The following is a 759-nucleotide window of genomic DNA, read 5'->3' as shown; positions in this document are numbered from 1 at the left end:
TATCTTATCTTACTCATTGATATTTGTAATATATGAAATGCTCTTTTTTTCAAACTTTGGTAAGCATTAAATTGTTTTTATTTATCAGTAAAGTGATATAGATATATATGTAAATTATAGCAAATAAATGAAACGATTAATTTTCGTTAATTATTGACTAATTAAAATAAAAGAGACCATGTGAAACTATTGTTAATTTGAGATGGAAAATAATTTTAAATTTTATTATATAATATTTTTTATTTTATTTAACAATTATATAATAAACATTATATTTAACAATATCATTAGAGAAAAAGAATCGAGAGAATCTATTCTATTTCAAGAGTATTCTTTTAGCTTAAGCATGGAAATGACTACTGCAACTTGAATTTCTCGTGGCCACAAAAATAGAGAGAGAGAGAGAAAAGAAAAACCAAACATATCTCGTAGGGGGATTTTGTGTGGAGTGTGGTGGTGCTAAGCGCGATAAGGTCCTATCATTGAATAACACGCGTGAGTTTATGAACTCTTTCGTTCCATGTTATAGCGTTTACCAGTTTACTTAAGGCTGAGCACAATTCGATTTTGTTTGGATTTATGATAAAATTAGAATCAAATTGATCAAAATATAATTAGTTCAGTTTGATTTTGATTTGTATTTTTTTGTATATATATTCGAACTAAACCAAATTGATTAAAAATAAATTAGTTCGGTTTGGGTAATTAGGTATCCGATGATTTTAAAATTCATAAAAAAAATCAAATTTTTATCTTAAA

The 759-nt window shown here is 25.3% G+C and overlaps 1 protein-coding gene across 1 annotated transcript in view; it reads right to left on the bottom strand.

Moving 5' to 3' along the window:
- Positions 1-522, bottom strand: part of LOC107623049 (ABC transporter F family member 5) — a 5,017-nt gene extending 4,495 nt beyond the window's left edge. Inside the window, exon 1 of the mRNA XM_021114860.1 lies at positions 427-522. The gene's annotated coding sequence lies outside the window, so the exon portion shown is untranslated. The remainder of the gene's footprint in view (positions 1-426) is intronic.

This window comes from Arachis ipaensis, chromosome B10 (assembly GCF_000816755.2).
Source record: "Arachis ipaensis cultivar K30076 chromosome B10, Araip1.1, whole genome shotgun sequence".
Lineage (NCBI taxonomy): Eukaryota > Viridiplantae > Streptophyta > Magnoliopsida > Fabales > Fabaceae > Arachis > Arachis ipaensis.
Note: the sequence above shows the minus strand (reverse complement) of the source record. Positions and strands in the feature narration are given on the sequence as shown.